The 26140-nt window shown below is 42.9% G+C and overlaps 1 long non-coding RNA gene across 2 annotated transcripts in view; it reads left to right on the top strand.

Moving 5' to 3' along the window:
• Positions 1-5147: 5147 nt before the first annotated feature.
• Positions 5148-26140, top strand: part of LOC136288883 (uncharacterized) — a 31726-nt gene continuing 10733 nt past the window's right edge. The window contains exons 1-2 of one of the 2 annotated variants that reach the window (XR_010720627.1): positions 5148-5224; positions 15265-15344. This is a non-coding gene — a long non-coding RNA (uncharacterized lncRNA). Of the gene's footprint in view, positions 5225-15218; positions 15345-26140 lie in introns of those variants that run through there. The other variant, XR_010720626.1, reaches the window with a different exon arrangement.

The raw sequence follows: 26140 nt of genomic DNA, 5'->3' as shown, positions 1-26140 counted from the left end.
ACAAACCATGCACTATTACTGACACCTCAAGTGGGAGAGGAATTTCCGTATCACTTTTGCATTATGTGAAATGAATGATCATTGTGATCACATTGCAGATGAATGAAATATTGAATTAACTCATTTGGTCTCATAAAGAAACAGAAGGAACATATGAAGTCATAGGTCTTCAGCGCTACTACATCTTTACATTCATTTCCCTGGTAGTCACATTCAGAGCAATAAAGAATATTAACATTTTTGAACTGAGAAGAAGATAAATGACTATTTGCAAAGTAAAGATAAAACTGCACTCCAGAAAGCAAAGTTTAATAGATAACCAACATATTCCATCATTAAATTTCATATTACAGAGCTATTCAACCTTTCTCAGGCCAAGAAAAGAAAGCATTCAATATGAAAGGGTTATAGAGAAAATACCAACTATAGCATCCCTTACATCATTCTTCACTTCCTCTCACCTTCCCCATAATAGTCTCTGAGTCACAAGAGCGTATCACAAGCCTGAACACTCACCACACACACTATCTCTTGGCTTCAGCTCAGTTCAGACAACACAGTTTTAAAAAACAGTAAGAAAAAGGGGGAAACATAAACATAAACACAAACTGTCCATCACTCTGATGGTCATTCCTGTCAAAGAAACATCTCACTGAGTGAGAAATCAGAAACTATTTGCCCAGGAAAAATAAAACTCACCACATGAGAAGGATGGTCCATAAATCTTTAATTCAAACACCTGAAGAACTGAGACTTACCTGTGTAAAAGGAAAGCTGAAAACATTTGTTTCATGTACTGATTCAAAACCACTCTGACATCAGTGATTTTTTTGCTAAATATCTTCACTTTGAACAGGTTTTTGTTATCATTAATTCTCATAGCTTTAGGTCTCACTTCACTGCATTTTAAGGTTTGAATTGTCTTCTGTTCATTCATCTATGTCATAGGTTGCAATGCAGGGTGTAACCAAAAGTATGTATTCTATTACCATCTGTTAAAACCAGGTGGGGCTGTGTTTTTTATTTCTTCCATGACCCATCCCTCATAACTCCGGGGGGGAGGGTGTCTTTTGTTAATGGGCCAGCTGTTAAAACCAGGTAGAGCAATGTTCTCTATCTCTTCCACAACTCATCCTCCCTCCAGGGGATATCTTCTATTAATGGGCCATTAAGGCTCACTGCATGACTGATATAATTACATCATCCCATTGTGAAATGCTCAACCCAGGGGGAGGAGCCCAGCATTCCTATCTGGATAAAAATCTGAGAGTCAGAACACCAGAGCAGCCTGTTTCAACTGGATTCCCAGAAGACAGGACCCATCTTACCACCACTGGACCTTAAGAGGAAAACTACACCCTTTTTCAGCATCATTGCTACAACAGAACCACATTTGTCACTCCAGAAGGACTGCAGCTACTATATAATTGGACTGCTACCAACACCCTGACCAACAGCGTGTCACGTTGTATTCTGACTCTATCAGTGTTTTCTTTTTGTTTGTTTGGGGAGTTTTGGGTTTGGTTTTTTTGGTTTGTTTTTTTTTTTTGTACTACTACATTTTTATTTTAATTTTCCTAGTGAAGAACTGTTATTCCTATTCCCATATCTTTCCCTAAGAGCCCCTTAATTTCAAAAATACAATAATTCACAGGGAGGGGGGTTACGTCTTGAAGGGAAGTTCCTGCCTTCCTTAGCAGACACCTGTCTTTCCAAACCAGGACAATCTATCACAATTATAATTTGTGTTATTAAGGGACAAGGAAGAGGTAAAAAGGGGCATCAACAAAACCTCTACCTTTGGCTTGCAGAGAAGGGGAAGGGATATGTGGAAGATAAAAGATACAAAGAAAGAAAAATAAAAGCAAAAGAAAAAATAATGCAAAGGAAAAAGAAAGGGGGAAAAAAAGAAGAAAAATGAAAGACTGCAAAACACTGACAAATCACTGTAATATAACAAAGCAGGGAAAACATAAAAATAAATATTTGGCTCCCACTTTCATCAATATTTCCCTTAATATTCTATTTCTGAGTAGAGGTTAAGTTTACATCAAGTACTCACATTTTATTTTTAATTTCACCAGGAGTATTAACACGGTAGATTTTTGTGATAGCACAGCTTCAGTGGACACCTGTCAGGCAACCAGGGTCAACCCAGCAGAACTTCATGAGATTTCTCTACCAAATACACTAGTTCAAGTGTTGTTTTGATAATTCACATACTATTTATATTGTACTATACTATATACTATTTTGTTTATATGTCATCTAAAAACCTCTGAAATTACCTCTGTTTCTTCTTCGAATGATTTTGAGCACTCCTGATATGTGACAGGTTTTGTGTCCTAAACAATATTTTATTCATAGAAAACGGACTCCTTCTTCCAGAGTAGAGTTTAATGAGAATTACACTTCGTATTGTAGCAGCACTAATTGATCCTCAGTTCACTTACCAGCCAGAGCAGAAAGAAACTTTCTTAATACAGCCTTCTAAAAAGAGCAGTATCATTTGGGCCTCCTCTAGGCTCTGTATCAAAGGAGCCAGGAAAACCTGAAATGCGTAAGCTGTATTTCTAATTTCAGTGTAGAACAGTGTCCAAAAATGTTATCTCTAACCTCTAAGCATGAGATCTAACCTCTAAGATCAAAAGCTTTTAATCTTTTCAGTCAGTGTTAGTCCTGCTCAATATAATTAATGTGTTTCATACTTTCAGACTCTCAAAAATGTAAAGTATCAAGGCTTTACCAGAAATACCACTTGATAGCAGCAGCAAGAGCAATAAATTGCAATATACCTTCAAAGTCAATTACATCATGCCAATAATTCTTCCTTACTTTTTACTGCAAGTCTGCTGGAGAATTCATTTCATGTTAAGATTCATTTAAAAATTCCCAAATTGCTAGTATCACAGAAGCTTAAAAATTAAGGGACTGCCAATAGATTTTTCAGGTTTCAAACAACCTGAGCTGGCGTAAACACATCACAAAATCTGCATAACCTATTAAAGTGGTGCAGCTTCAAAACAGAATGAGACATACAGAATGAGACATGCAGAAACATGCAGAATTGAGATAATTTGGGCCATTGATGTTTCAGGAGGTTGCTAGAAGTGTGATGTGAGCTCTTAAAATTGCTTTTGTTTAAGAAATCTTAGAAAGGAAAATATAGTTGGAATTGTACCCTCTATTCATCCTTGTCTTACCACTACATACCCTCATAAAAAGTTTCTCTCTTTCTTGTAGGCTTCTATAAGGTACTAGCAGACCTCACTTAGGTCACACTGAAGCCTTTTTTTTTCCAGACTGAGCAATCCCATTTCTCTCAGCATTTCCTCATTGGAGGGATACTCTTTCTAATCATCTTTGTGTCCCTCCTCTCGACTCGGTCCAACAGTTCCATGTCCTTCCTGTGATGGGGACCCCAGAGGTGGATGCTGGGTTCCAGGCAGGGTCTCACCAGAGCAGAGCAGAGGGGCATAATCCCCTCCCTCCCCGGCTGCCCATGCTGCTTAGGATGCAGCCCAGGACACGTTTGGCTTTGTGGCCTGTGAGTGCTCATGGCTGGTCATGTCCAGCCTCTTATCCAGCAGCACCCCAAGTCCTTCCAGCAGGGCTGCCCTCTATTCATCCCTCAGCTTGGATTGATTGTGGGGGTTGTCCCAACCCAAGTGCAGCACCTTTTACTTGATCTTATTAAACTGCATGAAGCTCCCATGGACTGATTCCTTGAGCTTTTTCATATCCCTCTGGATGGTATCCTGTCCTTTAAGAGTTCACCTCAAGAGTGCACCTCACTCACTTTTGCGTCACCTGTACATGTGCTGAAAGTGCACTTGATCCCTTTGTCTATGTGATTAATAAAGATACTAAATAACACTGCTTCCCATACAGACCCCCAACATCAACATTTGTCACAGATGTCCATCAGGACTCTGAGCCATTGACTACCTTTGAGATGCAACCATCCCACCAATTCCTTAGCTATCTAAGAGTCTATCCTCCAAATTCATGTCTCCAATTAGAAAAATGAAGAATGTTTTGGGGTGTCTGTCAATAGCTTTACAAATGTCCAGATAAATGATTCCTGTATCTCTTCCCTTACCCACGGATGGAATCACTTCATTTCAGGAGACCACCAGGCTGGTCAAGAAGAATTTGCCTGTGGTGAAGCCATGATATATCTATGCCATGTATAACATCAGCAAGTCCAATATGAGTCATCAGTGTGACAGTCAGGAGGACCAGCGGTGTCCTGGTTAGCTTCACACACAGCACAGCTGGTTGGTCAAGTGAGGTAGTTGCCACACGCTGCCCTGGCCCCACCTTGCGTACTATGCGCAGTTTTGGGTGCCTCAGTATTGGAGGACGGGGGCGAAGTTCATGGAGAGGGAGAATAGTATCTAGCTGTTAAAAGACAGGGAGTAGTAGTTGAGGAAAATGTAAATATCTGTATGTTGGGTACAAAAATGGTATAGGTATATAGTATAAGCTGTAAGCATTGGAAAGACATTTCAGTAATGAGGATTGAATACAATGGAATGGTTAGAAGATATGTAAATTTAACAAATTGTGTAGGACTGAACATGACACAAATTATATGGAGTAAGGAATGGAAACCGTCGTGGGTCTGGCTGGGATTGAGTTAGACTTCCCCATAGCATCTGTCATAGTGCTGTTCTTTGTGCCTAGAAAGATGCTGATAACACATCAGTGTTTTTCTGGCTACTGCTGAGCAGTACTCCCACATCAAGGTTGCCTCTCCAACATCGCCCCTGGCCCACAAAAACCAGGAGTCTGGGAGTGTGGACAAGAGACTGGAAGGATTCATAGCCAGCACAGCTGACCCAAACTGACCAAAGCAGTGCTCATACGACTGTCATCCTAACTTTGCCCGCTTTTCAGTGTTTGCATTTTGTTCTCACACAGCTTCAAGAAAACAATTTATATTTTTAGAATTTATCTCTTTGTTTACATATTTCTTCCCTGGGAGGAGAAAGGTGACTGATGGTGGTCTTTACCAACGAGGTTAAAGAGGTGGCAACTATGTAGCCAATCCTGTGCCTTCTGAAAGAATTGCATATAATAAGATGGAGTCAGAAAATTAAATATAGAACTTTTCTGCTGACCTTCTTGCCGCCTGCCTCATTCTTTCGTGTCCCAAAGTGCGACATATGGTGACCCTCCATGGGACTTACATGCTGCTGTGTGTCTGAGGTAACAAGTGGTAAGAGATGATGACCTCTACTTATTCCTCGGATTCCCTCATTTTGGACCTTTGGTTTGAGATCCTAGAGAGGGAGGGAGACTCCATTCACAGAGAGGACTTCCAAGAATTGTTTTATTATGCTAGAGCCCGTGGTTTTTTTCTGCAGCGTTCAGGCTGGTTTTCCCACAAAAGAGTGGAAGTTTTTGGGTGAGCATTTGCTCCGGTTTTTTACTGCTGACTGTAGTCTGAGGTTGCTCATGACCTGGAAAAGGCTGGAAATTGTGCTGCGCAATTCGCAGCTTCCCAGCTCTGGAGTTTCAGAGGATGGCTCCAGCCTAGTCCTCTCCCCCGGGCTGGGTGCCAAGGGAGATGGCGGAGCCGTTCCTCCTGTTCCAGCCCCGCGGATACGCCACTGGAGTGAAGGGGATTTAGCTCCCTTCCGCGCGCCCGCGCTGCCGGTGGGGACATCGATTCCCACCCCACGCAGGTGCAGAAGTGCGGAAAGTCTGCCCTCCCTCAGTGCAGTCGCCGAGGAGGGCGCGGGGTCCGCGGAGGCGGCTTCGCCCATGCCCGCACCCTGCAGATGCTGGAGTGCATGAGATCTTAGGGGTTGCGGAACCCCTGAGGGGCCGGCGCCGCCGGTGCCTCTGACTCCCGTGCCGCGGCGCACCACTGGCAGCAGCGGGAGGTCGCTTCCCCTCCCCACCCCGCCATGCATACCCGGTGCTAGCAGCGCCGAAAGCACATTTGAATCGGGGAGGGGGGATGGTCACAGCGATTTGCTCCCATTATGACAATTGTACCAGATATTTTCGGGAAAACGACAATGCAGATTCGTGCTGTCCCGGGGCTCCGAACGAGTCGGCCCCAGACACCCGCGGCGGGGACTCGCACTGACCACGTGGCTCTGGGCGTGACTCCGGGTGGGCAGCCAAGTCCGCCCGAGGGGGCGTGGCCCTGGAGAGTGAGAGATCCGCCCCAGAGTGGGCAGGGGGCCACTCGCCATTGGGGTCTGGGCGGCCGCTCTCCCTGAGTTGCCCGCGTCTTTGAAAGCGGCGCTTGGCAGTGCTGCGGCACCGCGAGACAGATCCCTCCCAGTGCCGCGCTCCCCCTCCGCGCTGAGTCAGGGCAGCGCTGCGTGTGCCGCCACCGCCGCCACCGCCAGTGTAGAGGCGGGTGCAAGATCCGCGGTGTTCGCTTTTAAAGGAGGGGACGGCACAGCTGCCGATAGGCCAGTGTTCCCCCGTGGCAAGGGGTCCCGGGACGCCGGGACGCCTTTGGCTGGCCATCGGACGCTGCCACCGTGTCACGTGACGCTCCAGCCGTGGGACCGCGCGCCGTGTTGGAAGGACGTCCAAGCCAAGCCTGGTGCAGTGGGCGGCCGTGGGTAGGCATGGCGCTCCCTGCAGGGCGGGGGTGAATTCCCTAGCTCTGCAGCTGTTGCGAGAGCCTGTGCAAGAATAAAGCAGACACAGGCAAATGCTCAGGCCGGCAAGAAAAAACGTAAGAGGGTGCAAAAGGAGACCACTCCTTTGTTTCTCAAAGAAGAGAAGAAAGTGCAAAAGGGGACCACTCTTTTGTTTCTTTGTGGACAGTGTGGAAGGCCAAATCACATGGCCAATGCTTGTAAGGCTGCAGTTCATGTGAATGGCCAGCCTCGGTCGGGCTTGGGAAATGGGTAGTGGAGTGCAAAGAGGAAGCGCACTCAGACCCGAGTGTTTTTCCAGAACACAGAGCCGATGGAGATTTGCTAGGCAAGCTCACAGCCAGCACCTCCGGTTTGGCAGGCATAGATATCTGCACCGCTGAAATTTTACACATCCACCCTCCCCTGTCACTGTCCTTTATGGAACCAAAATTGCTCAACTTGTGTTTTTCGAGTCTTCTATTCACAGGACAGAGAGCCGGTGGCGAGAAGGCGGCTGCTCTGACACTACGGGGCTGCCTTGAGTTCACTGGACTGTTGTTCTGACCAGAGACTGTCCTGAAATGATCTGTACCTTGTCTGTCTCTGGAGTGGACGTTGCATTTCTCTCCCTTGCTGTTTGGCACCTGGAATGGACCCTTCTCTCAAGATGAATGTCATGGGTTTTGTAAAGAGCATATTATTCTATTCCATCTGGATGGAGCAGAATTGTTTATCTTTGCCCAAATGGGTTAGTGTCACTTATCAGATGGTGGAGTGCTACTTATCTCTCTTCATTGTTTCACTACTTCCATGGGAATGTCTTCTGCTAATGGACCATTAAGAGCTCATCAATGACATTACACATTACACTGTACTATTGTAAGCTGCTCCACACAGGGAGGAGGAGGAGCCAAACCATCTTAACCTAGATAAAAAGGAGCCACAGTTCCACTAGGTATCCAGTTTTCCACCGGATCCCTGGAGGAAGACCAGACCCATCTCACCACTACTGGACCCTTTTTTCAACAGGACCATCTCTACTCCACCAGAACCACATCTGCTACTCCGAGAGGGCTTACCCTGGACTGCTTCCAACACCCTGACCAACATGGTGTCAGGTTGTATTTCTGACTCTGTCAGGGTTTTTCTAGGATTTCTTGTTTGTTTGTTTGCTAGCTTACTCTTCTGTACTACAATATCTGTATTTTTATATCTCTAGTAAAGAACTGCTAGACCTATTCCCAGAATCTTTGCCTGACAGCCTTTTGATTGCAAATTTATGAAAATTTGAAAAAGGCGGGGAAGGGTTTACATTTTAAGGGAGACTCCAACCCTCCCTGGCAGATACCTGTCTATCTAAACCAAGACAACGAATTAGTCACCCTTCGTGACTTGGTTCAGGAGCTGTTGGACCAAGATCATCTGGAATTTTCTACCAGTCCCTGGGATGCTCCCGTTTTCTGCATTGAAGAGAAGTCTGGAAAATGGAGGTTGTTACAAGACCTCCAAAAAGTTAATGCTATGGTGGACAACATAGGAATGTTGCAGGCTGATATGCTGTCACCCACCATGCTTCCCACGGATTGGCTGATTTTCATTGTGAATCTGAAAGATTGCTTTTTTGTGATTCATTTACATCCTGCAGGTATCATTGGCCAATGGAATGATGAACGGTCCGATCCTGTTGCAGAGTTTTTTAGAGTGAGATGAGTGAGATTTGAGCTATCCGAGACTGGGCCTCAGATTCAAGGCCTTTGAAGCCTGTGGCACAGTTAAAAATTCCTTATTAAGGTGTTCACAAGGGACAAAGGGGTTTTAGGTATTAATAAGTACAGTTTGCAGTGTGAATCTTTTAGCCACCTTAAGAATAAGATACATAGTGGGTTTTTGCATTTTTTTCTATGCTGTGTACCAATGAGAAATACTTGTAACTGTAAACTATTTCTAAGTGTATATAAACTGCCATGTTAGACAGAATAAGGGGAGAGCATATGAGAATCATATCGGTTTGAACATTTGTTTTGCTCCAGGTCCAGCTTACCATAATATTTTAAGGAGTTCCTTGCTTCACAATCCCTTGCACATTTTGGACTGGGTCTTTCTGCCCCATCAGCCGCCAAAAATGGCAATTGCATTTTTTGAGCTAATTGCTCAATTTCAGCTGCAAAAGACGGTGATCATTTTTGAGCTTATTGCTCGATTGATAATTGAATGCAGGCAACAGTGCTTGCAATTGATGGGTGTGGATTTTGCAAAATTTGTACTTTCAGTACTACGGGAGAAATTTGATTTGAGCTTTGCAAGCAGTGTTTCTCTGCCAAATGCTCTGGAAAATTTTTCAGGGCAGATCGCTTGTCATTTTCCCAGCCATGAGCTATTGCAAGTGGCAAAATTCTTTGGAAGTTTTTTGTGGCCCAAAAAATAGCCAGAAGTCAATGCAAGAACCCACCGTCTTCACTGACAGTTTGGGAAGGACAAGACAGGCCATTGTTACTTGGATGGATGGATGCAAGTTTTGGAAGGTCATGAGGATGGGGCAGCCCAATTTGTTGAATTGAGGGCTGCCTTCATGGCATTTCCAAAGTTTCCCAGAAACCTTTCAATTTAGTCACAGATTCCGTTTCTGTGTCTGACATGGCACAGCGGTTGGGTCATTCAATTTGTAGGGAGTCTGCAATGTTCCATTGTTTCATTTGATGAAGACCTGTGCTGTGCCACTGAGGCCCGGGTTCTTCAAAAACAAAAACGGGGAATGCAGGGTGAAACCCTGCACGGCCAATTGGCAAAAGCAAAAGTAGGGAATGCAGGGTGAAACCCACATAGTCAATTGGCAAAGGCTTTGTTTGCCATCAAGCACCGTAAGGTGCTGCAGAATTCTAATAACCCTGTCATGTTAAAAGCTGGAAACCATGATCAAATGAAAGGCAGCAAATGGATGAACCATGGAGCGACGACTCTGATGTCGATGACAGGAGCGATCACTCCGATGGCCCTTTCATGGGAAGAAATTGAACATTGTTAATTTTCTTTTTCCTTTTTCTTTTTTTTAACGGTAAAAGGGTGAGATGTCACCATAACTGCCTGCTTTTCAGTGTTTGCACAGCTTCAAGAAAACAATTTAAATTTTTAGAATTTATCTCTTTGTTTACATATTTCTTCTCTGGGAGGAGAAAGGTGACTGATGGTGGTCTTTACCAACGAGGTTAAAGAGGTGGCAACCTATGTATCCAATCTTGTGCCTTCTGAAAGAATTGTATATAATAAGATGGAGTCAGAAAATTAAATATAGAACTTTTCTGCTGACCTTCTTGCCATCTGCCTCATTCTTTCGTGTCCCAAAGTGCAACATACGACATCTGCTCAGCAATAAATCTAGGAGTCCTAGGAGGAAGGAACAGCAGATACAAAGTGTGATGAACTGATAGTAATCTCCATTCACTGTGCAAGGGGAAGAGCTAAAAGATTCAGGAGTAGAGCTGTATCTGGGAAGAGGCAAAGGATAGTGGGAAGGTGTATGAAACTTTGATTTCATATCTTATTACCCAACTCTGATTTGATTAGTAACAGATTAATTTCCAAATAATGAGTCTATTTTGCCAGTGGTGGTAATGGTTGAATAGTCTTTCTTCCCTGGTCCAATTGAGGGAGACTGATAGAGCAACTTGCTAGGCAGCCAAGTAAACACACAGTCCAGCCAAGGTGAGCATATAGTCCTCATGGGGAATTGCTGAGGGAACTGGCATTATTTAGCCTGGTGAATAGGACTTACCATTTTCTATGCCTACTTCACAGGAAGTTGAAGAGAAATTTCAGTTTCTTCTCCCTAGTGAAAGCAAGAGAAAATGCAAGCACAAGAGAAAATGGCTTCAAGTTGTGTCAGGGAAGGTTAGATTAAAGGAATAAAATCTTCATTGGAAAGTCTATCAGCTTCTAGAACAGGTTACCCAGGCAGTCATTGGTCACTATCTCTGGAGGCTCGTAATAGGCCTTATACTTGTGGCTTAGCCCTTGGGGACATGGTCTAGTGATGGCCTTGACAACATTAACAGCTGTACTCAAATCTTAAAGGTCTTTTCCAAACAAAAAAACTTATCTAAAAGTCAGAGCTTCTGCTCTCTTATGATCTGAAATATTGATATGAAATGGTGGTACTTTTTATTTAGGAAAAGTAGTACAGATGACAAACACATCTTTTAATGCCACATCCTAAGAAAGATATTTCATGTTCTCATCAAGGAGAAGGTAATTGGAAATGCCAAGAAATATATTTCAACCAAAAGCAGTTGCTACATCATTGGTCAAGTCAATGACACTGCATTTAAAAATAACACAGACATGGATACATCTTTGGGAGACAGTAAAGCATTATTACTTCTGTCGCATTTAACTGCTACTACAATTATAAAACGTATTTTCCTTAAAAAAAATATAGAGACAAAGTGAAGCAACAGGGAGTTTTCATGTTTCATCTTCAAAGGAAAGTTCTTTGATGGAAACACACCACTTTAATTAAAGTAAGTGGGAGTTAATCCCAGAAGAGTGAAGGGAAGTATGAAGACATAAATATAGTAAGGTGGATATCTCCTGACAATGCCCTGATTTAGTTTATTCTTAAATTTGAGCCACACCTGTTAATTTTTTCAGAAACTGAGTAACTTCAAACTCAGAGTACAGTGTTGTTATAGTGCTGTCAGTGTGTGTAATGCTACGCACCATAAACGAGAATCACAAGAAATAATTCTCAGTGACAAAGAGTGCCAAAATTGTAACCTTTATTTGATGAGCATTCCCAAAGATTTCACTTCCTCAGAAGGATGGCAGTTTAAGGGCACTAGAATCAAGACCTCTGTAAATAAACTAGTATGTTTACAGAATGGAAACGGTAGAGGAAGAATATCTTCTACTCTCCCATTTTTTTCTTCTACCTAATTTACCATGTTTCACATTCTGCCTGTTCCATGGTGTGCAAATTTAGAAAGGTTAATTAAGAGGTAAAAAGAAAGTTAATAAAATAATAAATTAGGATTTAAAGAGCTACTGAATAGAAAAGTCTCCTTCCTCTTAATCAGTTTCCTGTTCTTACTGACAAGACATGAGCTGAAATTCAAGCCTCTTGTGCACTAAGAAAATATTTGTCACCTGTCCTTTAGATTTATCTCAATACTCTTTCCATGCTTTGTCAAAATATCTGTCAATCCCAGTTTAACTCCCTAGAGGAAAAAAGTAAGTTTGTTGTCTTTTCCAGTGATCCAGCTTTGACAATTTACTGGTGTATTTTTCACTTACATAGTTGGACCTACGTTCCTTACATCTTGTTTGGTCAATTCTGAGGCAATTCCCATATTACACGTCGTATAGATGTTCAAATACTTTTTCCCCACATAGATTTGATAACATTTGATAAAAACAAGAGTTTTCAAATAATCACAGCTACTTCTTGGCTGTTAAAGTTTGTGTTTGGTTTCCAGAGTTGTTGGGGCTTTTTTAACCATTAGTTATGCAGCAGTACTAACAGTTTGTCTCTTTGCCATCTGTTATTTTCATTAAGTGGTTTGTTAGGTTTCATTCTACTTGTTAAATAAATAATAAGGAAAAATTTAAACTCAAATTCAGAATTCCATTATTGTTGTAATTCTTTAGGGGAGTGGTTTCTCCTTTTGACCCCCTGGAATTTCCTCCCTTTTAACCACATGGAATGACCCTCCCTACCTTTCTTGACCTAATTGGCTGAGTGCCAGGATCCTCCCAGAGTGGGAGACTACATAAGACCCCTGTACTTCTTTGTTCTCTCTTTTCTGGCCCCTGGAACCCTTCGAGAATAAACCTTGGGTAAGAGCCTCTTTTGGAATCTTTTGTCTTGTCCCTCTGAGATATTCCTCCAAAGCCTCTCCAGAGCTAGTCCCGGGGGGGCTGCATGGGAGTATTTCAGTTGGCGCTCTCGTGGGTTTTATGAAATATTAAAAGCCCACGCTGTAGCTGGACACCCTGTTAAAGGGTCTCTAAAAGCTTTTGAGTAGGTCAACTACCATCACACCTATCAGCTGTTTTTTGCACGGCTGCAGGGTGAGGGAAGGGTCAATAGCTTGCCCCCATCCAGGCAAGTCGCCTTGGGACAGGGACTTCTGGCGCTCAGCACGACCAACCACGGTCCACGGGAGATAGGTGAGATCCCTTTCGTGTTGCGGCTACCCCCGGAATAGCCCCTAGCTGGGTGGGGAGTTTTTGCCAGTGGTTGTGGAAACCGTGTTCTGCGGTGGTGCGCTAGAACCTAGCGGCGCGGTTTGTAAAACGTGGTTTGGGTTTTTTTCGGGGGTTTTTGTTGTTGTTGTTGTTTTGGTTTTTTGGGGTTTTTTTCTGCCAGGTGCCCGCCGCATGGGGGCCGCCTCGGCCAGCACAACCCACGTTTCAGGGGTGAACACAGCACGGACCGAGTCCCAAAAGCCAGGCTATGCTGGCAGGATCTCCCCCAGTGCCCCGGAGCTGGCGAGAGCAGAACAGTGAGGCTCTCCCGGCCCTGTGAGATTCCCGCCGCTCCCTGTTCTAAGCAGGAGTCAGAAAAAGATCATGTCTGTGGTTTTTTTGCGTCAGGAGGTAGATATTGGACAGATAGATCTTAAAACATCACAAACATGGGCATATGACTATATGTTCACCAAAAGAGTGTATTAAAACAGCTTAAAAATATTTTAATTAATGTCAAAATCCCTTAAAAGTTACTAACACATTTTGGCTGCTGGCTGTCAGCTGAGATACCTGATTCTGCCTTGCAGGATTTGAATTCTGTTTCATTTTGGGATAAAATTGGACAAATATTAACTTTAAAAATTGAAAATGGTGATTGAAAAGCTGCTCTATTTATCTCATTATTTTTGCAAGTTCACAAGCAGCTGTTACAAGCACAAAAACAAGACCAAAGCAGGCAGTCACAGATAAACTCTCCAAATAACCCTTGCCTTTTTTCTAATGCCTGTGTTCCTGAAATGGAGGGGCTTACCAAGTCTCCACAAGAGAAACACGACTCCGGGACTGATAGTAGCAGCCCGGAACTCCTGTGTCTCCCTCAGCACCACGTGGTGGGGGGGAGTGGTGGACTCCATGTGCTCACTTCTTCTCCCCACAACCCCCTCTCTCTCCTAATCCCCGCCCCCACTCCATATCCCCCACCCAACCCATACATTCCTTTGCCTGCCCCGTCCCACCCTCCCTCCCAACTGTCTACCCCTCCCCCCGAGTTACCACAGCCCCGCCAGGGACGGGGGCAGGGCCTCCCCAGTCCACAGCCTCAGCAGGTGTGGGGCAGAGCCGCTCCCAGTCCACAGCCCTCTTGGGGACAGGGGGGAGCCGCTCCCGGCCCGCGGCCCCAGTAAGGGTGGGGAATTTCCTCCATGGCAGAGGCACAGGCACGGCTTCCCCAGAGACCCTGGGATGGAGGGGGGTGGAGGCTGCCTCTTGCCAGACCCCAGGGAGTGGGGGAGCAGATACTTCCTGCTTTCCCGGGCACTGAAAGAGCTGCAGAAATTCTAACAACTCAGACTGATGTAGATGATAGCGTGCAATCTGTTACCCCAATTTGTTATATTGGAAGAAAAAATATTAAGAGAACTTATCAGCCATTATCCTACCAAGATAAAAAGGAAATTTGCAAAATACAGAGGGAATTTGGGAGAACTAGTGAAATTTCTAAAGGCGTTATGAGAGCAACCTGAAATTTTAATGAATTGGTACCAGCTGACATAAAAGATTTATTCAGGTGCTTGTTATCCCCCTTGGAATTTGATTTGTTTGAAAATATTTGGAAGAAGTCATTGTCTATACTATTATAGGAGATGTACCAAACACCTGGTGAAACCAAAGACAGTGATGGCTATGATATAACTTATGACCATCTCTGTGGTGAGGGTGCCTTTTACTGCCCAGAACAACAAGCCAGATTATTATCCAAGTCAATTTAAATAAGATCTGTAAGGCTCCAGAGAAAACGTTTTACCAGTTACCAACAATTGAAGTTAAAGGAGCTCTGTCAATATAACTCAGTCTCCTTCTGGGCCTTTCTTACAGTTTGTCGATCGGCTAAGGACACAGGTGGAAAGACAGGTGCAAGACTCACTGGTGCAGGCAGAATTGATAAAAGAGATGGCTCAGAGGAATGTCAATGAAACGTGTTGTAGAATTATTCTCAGGCTTCCCCTTGACCCATCGCCTAGTCTCACACAGATGATAGAAGCCTGTACCAGAAAAGCAGAATTTTTCCAGGCGCCTGAAAGGAATGCACGACTGGCACAACCACGGTCTGCAGCAGCTGCAGCACCAGGACCGAGGCAGCAACCAATGTCACCAGAACAGCTTTTTGTTGTCACCGCAAAAAGCCAGGACACTTTGCCAGAGCCTGCCCACAAAACCAGAAACAGAAGAAGTCCAACAAACAAAAAAACTAATTTCTCAGCACGCACCCACAGTTAATATCCTTACGCGCAAAGATAAAAATATAGCGGGACTTGCACTAACTGAAGCCTCTCTCTTAACAAAAAAGGGGGAGGAAGGGACACACAGTGTTGAGGGGGGGGGAAATAAAAATGCAAATGCTCAACTACAAGGTTTGGCAGCTGCGAGGCCGAATAAGGCTCGTGACTACCAAAGGTTTTCATTTCAGGTCTACTGATTGGACTGTTGTTACAGTGGACGTGCCAAAAACCTCACAGGACCTGACGGTTCATGACATGGAACTGGACAGTGAGTATTTTGTTATTGGGGACACAGCACACACACCCCTACAGATTGAGATAGCTCCTATGATCATTAAGGGAAAGATAACAGGCCTGATGCTGTTGGCACGTTGTGTGCACCCACCATTTTACCTGGTAGAGGGGCAAATTCTTGCCCAAGCCATTCCTGTTCCAACAGAAGTCATAGCAGATGGAAAATCACCAGAAGTCTACTGGGCAGAGGTGGTGGGAGAGGATAAACCCTCTATGGCATGTAACCTAGCCTGTGGGTCAGACCGCCTCCACGTGGAAGGTGTATTAGACACGGCTGCAGATGTCACAGTTAAACCTAAGACCATGTGGCCATCACATGGGGAATTGCAACCTGTAGCGGGCAAGCTTCAGGGCATTGGAGGAATCACATTGGCAAAAATTTCAAAAAACATAGTGCAAATTCAGGGACCTGACAGAAAATTGGCTAGCGTCCATCCATGTGTTGCTGAATACAAGGCCCCCCTGTGGGGGAGAGACACCATGTCCCACTGGGGAGTCCCATTGGTCATTCCTAAGACACCCCAGGATTTTTGAAAATAGCCATTGTGGAGCACCCTACCCAAAAGTTAACGTGGTTGGATGATACCCCAAAATGGGTAGCACAGTGGCGGCTAAGCAAAAAGAAGCTTAAGGCGCTTGAGGAGCTCGTGGAAGAGCAATTGGCTCAAGGACACATAGAAGAGACAACAAGTCCTTAGAATTCCCCAGTCTTTGTAATAAAGAAACCGGGGAAAGACAGGTGGAGACTTCTCCATGATCTTAGAGAAATAAACAAACTTACAGAGGACATGGGACCACTACAACCCGGGATGCCTACTCCAACAATGCTTCCTCGAGATTGGCAATTGGTTGTTATAGATATCAAAGATTGTTTTTTCCAAATTTCTTTACACCCAGAAGATGCCCCGAGGTTTGCATTCTCAGTTCCTTCTATTAACAGAGAAGCACCAATGAAACACTATCACTGGAAAGTTCTACCACAATGTCTTGAAGTGAGTCCTTTCATATGCCAACAGTATGTGGCCTTATTGCTGTCTTGGTGCACACCAAGAGTAAGGACGCCATCATTCTTCACTACATGGATGATGTGCTCGTGTGTGCCCCAAATGACTCAATACTCCAACACACTCTTGACCGAGTGATTAAGGTTTTAACCTCTGCTGGATTTCAATTCCAGGAAGACAAAGTTCAAAAGATTCCACCTTGGAAATACCTGGGTCTGGAAATCACCGCAAGGACCGTTGTTCCGCAGAAATTGGAAATTGACTTCAATCCCAAAACCCTAGCAGATCTCCATTCCTTGTGTGGGTCCTTGAATTGGGTAAGACCCTGGCTAGGCCCCACAAATGAGGATATAGCCCCCCTCTTCAAGTTACTGAAGGGGGAAAGGGAGCTGGTTTCTCCCAGGAAACTGACCCCAGAGGCAAAAATGGCAATCGAAAAGGTACAGAAGGCCTTGTCAGAGAGACAGGCTCATCGGTGTGAGCCGAACATGCCTTTCCATTTCATTGTTCTAGGAAAGCTGCCACATTTGCATGGTTTGATTTTCCAATGAATCGAAGAGGAGAGAGATTCACTCTTGATCATAGAGTGGGTCTTCCTCTCTCACCAAAGATCCAAGATCATCACAGAGCCACAAGAATTGATAGCTCAGCTGATTTGGAAGGCCGGGGTGAGACTGAGTGAAATGGCGGGTTGTGATTTTACATGCATACTCCTCCCAGTCAAACTTTCTGAGGAGGGAAAGAACTCTCCTGAGAGAATGACCAAAGAGACGTTTGAGCATTTGCACCAGGGCAATGCCAGTCTCCAGTTATCTCTGGACAGCTACAGCGGACAGATATCAGTCCATGCCCCATCCTGCAAGTTGTTCAATGAGGAATTCCACCTCATTCCTCGTGAGGAGTCGGAGACCACTCAAGGCTTTCACCGTGTACACGGATGCATCCGGGGCCTCTCACAAGTCAGTGATGACTTGGAGAAATCCACAAACGCAGCTTTGGGAAGCTGATGTTGAGTTTGTGGAGGGATCACCCCAAGTGGCTGAACTGGCCACCATGGTAAGAGCTTTTGAGAAGTTCTTGGAGCCAATTAACTTGGTGACTGACTCTGCTTACGTGAAGGGGTAGTGTCCAGAGCGGAGCAGGCCATGCTCAAAGAAATAGAGAATGAGCATCTCTTCAGGTTGCTCTCAAGGCTAATTTATTTAATCTCTCATCGAGAACATCCATTTTATGTTATGCATGTAAGATCACACACTGATTTGCCAGGTGAAATTGCAGAGGGGAATCATCAGGCAGACGCCCTTTGCTGCCCCAGCTGAAAAGGCACGTCTCCCCGACATCTTCCAACAGGCAAAGCTGAGTCACCAACAATACCATCAAAATGTGCCAGGTCTGATCCATTAGTTCCAGCTAACGTGGAGCCAGGCTCGAGCCATTGTGGCCACCTGTCCCAATTGCCAGCTCCAGGTCATACCATCCATGGGCGTGGGGGTTAACCCCCAGGACCTTGGCAGTTGTGAAGTGTGGCAGACAGACATCACACACATTCCTAGTTTTGGTCGCCTCAAATATGTTCATGTAAGCATCGATACATATTCAGGCACAGTCTATGCCTCTGCCCATGCAGGAGAAAAGTCTGTGCATGCCAAGCAGCACCTAGTGCAGGCTTTTTCAGTGTTGGGGTTTCCAAAAGAAATCAAAACTGATAACCGCCCAGCGTATGTGTCCAAGGAGTTCCTGGAGTTCGTCCAGCAGTGGGGAGTGGAATGTAAAACTGGCATCCCTTACTCCCCCACAGGTCAAGCTGTGGTTGAGCACACCAGATGCTCAGGCAGGTCTTGGCTAGACAGAGCAGTTCAACTGTGTGGATGTCTCCACAGCAGAAGCTCTGCAAAGCCTTGTTTACCGTCAGTTTTCTGAACTGTTCATTTGAAAACATGAGTCCACCGGTGGTACGTCATTTTAACAGTGGCAATCAGTTCAAATTGTCTCAGCGTCCACCAGTCTTGATTAGGGATCCCGAAACTTGAGAAACCAAAGGTCCCTATGAGCTCGTGACCTGGGGTCATGGCTATGCGTGTGTGGCTACTCCCTCAGGCCCTCAGTGGATTCCACAGAAGTGGGTGAAACCTTTTGTCCCCAAAAATCCAGCTCCAATAGAAGGGGATGAGAAGCAAGTAGCTGCTGCTGCAAAGAGAAGACGCCGCCGGTGAAGGAAGAAGAATCTTCCTAAGTGTAGATTCCTTCCAGCAGAAACAGAAATGTAACTTGTTTTAAAATGTTTGTTTTTCCCTTGTAGCGAAAACCTTCCTCACACTCAACCCTGTGATGAACCCCATCCAAGTTGTCATCTTGTTAGTGCTGAACTGTTTAAGAGCTGGGGATTCACAGGGTGGTGGACTTCTATAGTTAAAACAATTTTGTTATTTCTTGCTATTCTTTTCCTTGTAACAATTGTGTTCGGGATCCTACGTCGTTTGGTTTTCAAAGCCATCAATGGCCTCATACTTTCTACCTCAGAAGTCAAACACATGGAGTTGGCAAACCTAAAACAGTCTGACTTCCCCACCAATTGTAAGTGGTGGGAAAGCTCACATGTCTTGTCAAAATGAATCTAAATTTTTTGTAACTTTGTTAAACAAAAAAGGGGGAATTTGTTGTAATTCTTTAGGGGAATGGTTTCTCCTTTTGACCCCCTGGAATTTCCTCCCTTTGACCACATGGAATGACCCTCCCTACTTTTCTTGACCTAATTGGCTGAGTGCCAGGATCCTCCCAGAGTGGGAGACTACGTAAGAGCCTTGTATTTCTTTGTTCTCTCTTTTCTGGCCCCTGGAACCCTTCGAGAATAAATGTCTTGGAATAATCCTGGGCTAAGAGCCTCTTTTGGAATCTTTTGTCCTGCCCCTCTGAGATATTCCTCCAAAGCCTCTCCAGAGCTAAACCCGGGGGGGGGGGGGGGGGGGGGGGGGGGGCTGCAGGGGAATATTTCACATTATCCAGCATTTTTAATTCTCTGTGAACTCTCTCTTAGTTTGTTTCATTTTACTTTCAAATGAACTACTCCTCTGATCCCTTTTGCCACTTAACCGAGGTAACACCAAAAAGACCCCCAACTTTCACTGCTACACCAAAGTGTTTATTAGTCTTTTTTTGCATGCAAAGACTATCACAGAATCACAGACCTGTTTACATTGGACAGAAACTCTGGATACCGTCTCATCCAGCTACCCTGCTCAAGAAGGGTCAGCCAAAGCAGGTTCCCCAGGACTATGTGCAGCCAAGTTATGAGTATTTTCAAGGATGGACATTTCACAATCTCTCTGAGTGTACAACTTTGGCTAGGATAGACAGGGTCTTTTTAATAGTAACTCATATGGCTCCATGTATTTCAGTACATGTAGCTAAAAATTCCAAAATTCCTATTATTTATAACAATCATTCAAAAATTACTGCGCATTTGATAATTTAATCATGTGACATGAAGGAGTGGCAATAAAATTAGACTTGTGATTTTGTGAAGTTAAGTGAAAGAGCTAAGAAATTCTCCCATTGAAACTCCCATATTTGGATACTGTATAAATTTCTGAAAGAATCAGATATAAACTATAGCTCAGTAATTGCACTGATACTTCTAGACAAATTAAGAATCATGTTTATCCCAAATTAAGAATCAGGTTTACCTCAGTAAATACTTTCTTCATCAGTTTCTTTACAAGATGCTCTGTTACAATTACATCCTGAATATTTACCCGGATGGACATGGTCAATTTCTGATACTGTCCTCTAGCACAAAATCAGTATACTTCTGCTAAAGGTGACTTTGTCTTACCAATTATGCATGTTACTGTCATAGAACCTAATTCTTAAATAATTTAAATCTAAAATTATGTCTTTAGTCTCCAGATGTTTGCAATGCTCAGACAACTACTGGATGTATTTGGAAGATGACAGTTCAGCTTTTCAGGAATTAAACGTTTGCTTTCATTCTTTACAGACCAACTGCAACAAAGAATCTTTGGAGCACATGTAAAGCCAAAACTTCGAAATATCTGTTCACAACTCAAACCATCACTGTTTAACTGTCATGTTGGGAGAGCCAGAGTACCCAATCATTTCCTGAATGTGAAAACAATTCCCAGGAGATACCACTTTTTTCTGACTTGAGGGGTATCATCAGTAATATTCCTTAGCCTAGGATCTCACTTCAATGTGAATCTTTTCCATCTCAGAAGAAAAAAAACCCTAGTCCAAATAGCTCCTCTTTCATAACTATGGCACAGTTGGCTTTTAGTAACAAAAACTAGGTGTACATTTACCTAAAAAACATACATAATCATATCCAATTACGGATGGACTCACTTTACCTCTCCAGAGCCCAGTGAGAAGGGCATTGACCTGAAAAATACATCCATTTATGCCCTACTTCTACCTGAACTGAATTTTTCCCTGCAAAAGTCTAACCTGGCTCCAGACTTGAAATATGAGTTACTCTTGGTGAGCCAAGACTCATACTGAAATTTAGGTGTAGCTTTGGCTGGTCCATTGTAGTGAACACTGGAGTTTCACCTCACTCATCTTGATTTCTGAGGGAAGGAAGAGGGAAGCCAGGTGCACAAGCAAAAAAGAGGCCACTGTGGAGTACACTGACTGTCATAGGAATGGTGAAAGACACCACTATAGGTATGCACATGGCAGTACAGATGGTATAAAGGTGTTAATGTCATGCTCTGGAGGAATCCATCTCCCTTCTTTTTCCACTTAGGGCAGACAAAACTAAGTCAGCTGTTTTTGTGACTTAAGGAATGTGTCTTCAGTGATGCTGCTGTCTTCCTCTCTTCTTCCTCTGTAACAGCAACACTGCAGAGCAGGTGAAAAAATTTTCAGGCTCTTTGCTCACTCTCCAAGATAAATGCTCAGTTCAGGCCTTGTAGCTGGTCTAGGAGACTGCTTAGCCTGAGCACATATACACTCATTACTAACCTGCACATGGAGCTATACAGCATCTGGACTGGCTCTGGCTCACTTCCAGGAAGCTTGAGGACAGTGAAAATGACGTCTGTCTGTACATCTGTATATTTTCAGAAATAGGCAGAAGTTGGCAATTATGAGTCTGCCTAGTAATTAATGATATTAGCAGATTAGAGTTCGCATCCAGTCTTTTATGCAAGCCTAAGATCCACAAGCAGTGTTACTGGGTGTATTCTAGGCTGAAGGGATAAGTCTTTCAGTAAAAAGAACATTAGCAAAGACAAAAAGGACTTCAATGGACAGCATGAGACTGGGTTTGGGTATTGTGACTGACCATGCGTAAGCAGACTGGCCTACTTTCCTTTGAACAGGTCAAATTTTATTTTACTTCATGCTTGCCTAGTTCAGTTGATTGTCCTTCACTGAAACAAGACAATTTATGCTACTCCTGGCCAACATTAAGCAGAAGATGGCTTAACTTCTTCAAACTCTGTGAGAATCATGTATCTCCAGCAAGGTTAGACCAGTAGCTCTTAACATTTTACATGTTCCTTAGATGCTGCTGGTTCACCCCATAAACCTATTAGCTACCCCCAGCCTAACTGCCCCAAAATCTTCTTATTACACAGGGAATGAGATTACTTGGTCTGGGGTATTGTGGCATCTTAGTCTACTTTACAGACTGCACAAATTCACCTGTTCAAGGGAAGTTGCCAGCTGGAAAACTTTAATATATGTAAGCAAATGTAGTGCTACCAGAACAAAGTAGCAATAATTAGGTCAAAGTTCCAACAAAACCAGGAAAAAAAGAATGAAAGTTTTTAATTGAGAATATCTACTACTACAGTAAAATTGTATTTCTTGTTTTCACCCAGGAACCAGCTATTGTCAGAGAACTGAGGCAGTGAAACCTAAGGTATTTGGTCTTCTGAAGAATTCATGATCTCTTTTCTAAAGAAAAATTAATGTGTATTGTTAAATAAAATAGACACACAAATGAAACCTGGTGCCTTCTGCTCTCCTGCAGGTTCTGATATGTATTATTTTGTTAAAAAAGGAGAAGAAACCCATTGCATAGTAATATCCTGAAATACAATTCAGGAATAAATATGAAGGCACTATATAAATATTTGCAGCTTAACTCAAGATCTAAGCTTTTAGCCATAAATGAGATGCCTAAATTGGTTTACTGGTCCTTAATGAGTTCAACATATAGAAAAATGTCTAGATTTACTACAAGGCAACTTGTAATTTAAGTACCTACAGGATTTTAAAAGCTTCTCAGAGTATGTTTATGCTGCAGAGAGCACACGCTGCAACTTATGTACAGATTTGTGAGCTAGCTTTAAATTGCTATCCATTAGTGCACCAGAGTATACTGCAAAGCCAGCAGAGGAGGGTGGACGAATGTTGTGTTAGTAATGCCAGCTTTCATTATAAAATTCTGTACATTTTTGTTGTTCAAGTCTCGTAGTTTACTTTCAACAAACAGATTCCCCACAAATGAAACACTTGTTTTCCTAATGATTTTGGTTTAAACAAAAATTTGCACAAAACCATCTATAGCTATCAAGGAAGATGTCCCAAAATTAAACTCCTATTTTCTGATTACTGCAGATCTTTTTCCAAAAAATGTATGTAGATAATCTTCTGTCGATATAAACGCCATCTTAGAGTGATCTGAAACAAATTAGAAGGACACTTGCTTTGATTTTTTTTTTTTTTTTTTTTTTTTTTTTTTTTTTTTTTTTGAGTGGAAATGTCTATGGAGAGTTAGAAAATTGACAACATACTAGAGTGATCAAGGTGACTCGTGTAAGGAGGGCTTAATAGCATTTCAGAACTTGAGTTTTCAAGAAATAATGAGATTTGACTCCTAGAAATTATTAGCAAGAGAGTGTAGAACAAATTAAATTTAGGAGCCATGAAAGAAAACGTGCTTGTTTATAGTTAATGGTCCCTGATTAATGCCAGCTGGTGGCTTGCTTCCCTGCCTCAAAGTTTTGCAGTGCAATGTACCATGTGCTGACATGACTCACTGCCCACAGGCAGGGCCAACCTGCTCAGTACAGAAGAGCTAGCCAGAACACTGGGGTCTGACAAGGCAGACAGAGCTGAGAGTGTCCAGTGGATACAGCCAGAACAAGAGTCTTGTGTGCAGCAACAGTGAGAGAGTTATTATGGGAAACACACTCCGTTCCTTTTGCTGCCTTTCTGGTTTTATTTACTGTGTCTCCTGGTATATAGCAATGGGCTGTTACTTGGCATGCTCTTAGCCTTCCATGCTTGCTGGTTTTGAGTTTTTCCATCTTTAGTTACCACTCTCCCATACCCATGGCATACTGGATTGGCACTGGATTCCCCAAGATGTAGAATTTACTGAACTGTCCTTTTTGATATATCACACTCATGATCATTCATTCGTATACTCAACAGTATAATTAATGACAGAGTTTAAGATGTTTTGTAAATCATCCTATCTAGATATTGCCTATAAAGTAATGATTAAAATAATTTATCTGAGAATGCAAGAAAAGTTAAATTTTTGATTTTCTTATTTGAAAAACTTCACCCTCTCCCTTTATCTTAGTAATTAATAAAGGCATCTGCTAGTAAGGAAACTATCTCTGATTATATTATAAGCTTAAATTATTCTTTTACCTGAAGTATAGCAGCAATAATGGTGCACATTGCCAATTTACATGAAAAGGCTTGTATTCCATTTACACATCTTTATATTTCAAAGAAAGAAGGGTATATTTTCGTGTTTCTTCTCCTCACAGAAGTAGGGAAACGTGGATATGGTAGTTAAGAGTTCTATATCTGTGTTTGGAAGAGATCACTGACTTTGTTAGTATTGTTATCATTATTCTTTTGGTTGGGTCTGTCCTCTGGTGAATCACCGCCATTAGAGAGGCCAAATAACTTTGCTATCGAGCTTTTAAAAGTCAGTAAAAACCCCTAGGAATTGTCACCTTCTCTCTGACTTTGGAAGGAAAATATCTTCAGTATTGCTACACACAGCTGCCTTGTGCACCATAGATTACTAATTGAGTCAAAACAAGGTATTTTTCTCATGAATATGTTTGTTCTAAAACACCAAGGACCAAACACAGAAAATTAATGACATTTCTTTTCAGGGAGTCATAGTTTCTGATCATAATAATGCCTTTTGGTCAACTTTGTTTCATTTGCATGAATTTTCCTTATATTCCCAATGCATACTGTGAGTATGAGAACTGTGGGAGGAAAAAAAGACTCAATTATTTGTTTCTCAGTCAGTTCCAGAGGTTACAAAACCACTAAAAACTGTCATCATTCATTGTCTTTAGGACAGATGGTGCTCTTGTATGCAGCCCTTGCTCTCCAAACATGGTTACAGAGTACCTGTATATCAGCTTCTTATGTTCTCTCCTTTCGAGCTTAGAACAGGTATGATTATAACTTATCACATGAAGTACAAATCATTTGAGGATAGTTGTGAACAAAGTCAGACTTTTCAGTAGTTCTGTACACCAAAATTTCATAGCTTTCTGTATTTAACATACTATGTATAGTACTAGAATTTGAGCCTGAATAAAACCAGAGAAAAACCCCGAAAATCCTCCTCTTTTTTGCATCCCTGAGCAAGCTTTGCATATAGTCATTGAGAAGCACAGTTATTAATTCTTTAAGAATAAGCCAGCAAAAGAGGGGACAAAGAGCAAGACAGCTACAAGATTCTGTCCCCACAGCACAAGCCAGCAAAGATAATGGGGTGTGGCATTCCTCTAATCCCTTGTCTGAAACAGTAAAGGCTTCCTTACCTGACAGGAATGATGAGGGGGAAAAATGCTTCCATTGCCTAGGTAATTGCAATAAAGGCATAAGTAAAAATCTCTGAGTTGGTGGTTATATCCAGTCCTTCATGAGTCCTTGACATGGAGGGTGGTAATTTGGTATATGAGACTCACATACAGTAGCTGCTCTGAAACAAATTGTTTCAAAGGTTCACCTATACAGAGGAAACTGAAGAGTGATAATGGGGAGTAAAATAAGCCTTGGATATTTGAACAAGCCTTACAATACTTTATATTTACTCTCCACATCTAAGAAGCATTGTCTTGATGGAACAGATTCAGTGGCTGGTTCACTGCTTGTGAGGAACTCTATTTGTTAGAAAATGCTTTTTCTTGTAAATAGCTATTAGTTTTCTCTAAAATAACAGAATAGAACTGGACAGACTCCCAGGTTCTAAACAGTGACTCAGGGTGAAGATCAGCTGGTCCCACTTACTTGTAATCCAGACAATAAATAGGGTGAAAACAGGAGGCAATGAAAACTGAAGACTGTACATAACACAGTGTAAACTCCTCTTTAGAGAAACAGTTGTGAAAATGCATGCTGTTGTGCTGGGCTGGTTAATAACCAATTGCCTTTTCATATGCTCCGGGCGCAGGAAATAAGTGAGATCATCATGCTTGGATGCCTCACATATTCTGTGTAGAAAATGTTAATTAACCTGAGAAAATATATGTCATTTAGGAATGCAGTTAGAATGCTCTCAAAATAAGTCATTTCCATATGTTCACCTGTGGCACAAATGACTTTTAGAAAAAAAAAAACATTCCTGCATCACTGATTCATTATGGAGTTTATTTGTGTCAGTGAAAAACAGCTTGAAAAAACTTTTCATACTCCTGGAGGAGAAAATTAGGCCTTAGGTGGACACAGGTGTAAACATTAGACAAACCGTGTGTTTTGTCTTTGAAATTCAATTCTTCATGTGAAACACACAAACCAGACAGATCCTATA

Source organism: Chamaea fasciata, unplaced genomic scaffold (genome assembly GCF_029207755.1).
Source record: "Chamaea fasciata isolate MVZ Bird 193981 ecotype frontalis unplaced genomic scaffold, bChaFas1.0.hap1 SCAF_4, whole genome shotgun sequence".
Lineage (NCBI taxonomy): Eukaryota > Metazoa > Chordata > Aves > Passeriformes > Sylviidae > Chamaea > Chamaea fasciata.
The sequence above is the reverse complement of the archived record's forward strand: the minus strand, read 5'-3'. Positions and strand labels throughout refer to the sequence as shown.